The sequence below is a fragment of the Rhinopithecus bieti genome, unplaced genomic scaffold (genome assembly GCF_001698545.2).
Source record: "Rhinopithecus bieti isolate Rb0 unplaced genomic scaffold, ASM169854v2 scaffold_14229, whole genome shotgun sequence".
Classification (NCBI taxonomy): domain Eukaryota; kingdom Metazoa; phylum Chordata; class Mammalia; order Primates; family Cercopithecidae; genus Rhinopithecus; species Rhinopithecus bieti.
In genome coordinates, this window is record NW_016807978.1 from 387601 (window position 1) to 387856 (window position 256).

A 256-nucleotide genomic window follows, 5' to 3' on the forward strand; every position below is an offset into this window, starting at 1 on the left:
TGTTTTATCATACTGGAGGGAAAAAGTGAATTCAGGGATGTGGACAATTACAATATTCACCCAGTTGAGTAGCTAGAATGTGGTGGGAGGTGTTAGGTGAAGCAAAGTTTGCATTTTATTTTGTTTTGAACTTGAGTTTCAAGGTACTAGAACCTTTGTACAGAAGTGGGTTACACTGTTTTTACTAGCACAGTAAAGGAGTGCTTATTGAGCAGATTCATTTAATAGTTGACTTTTTTTTTTTTTTTTTTTTTTT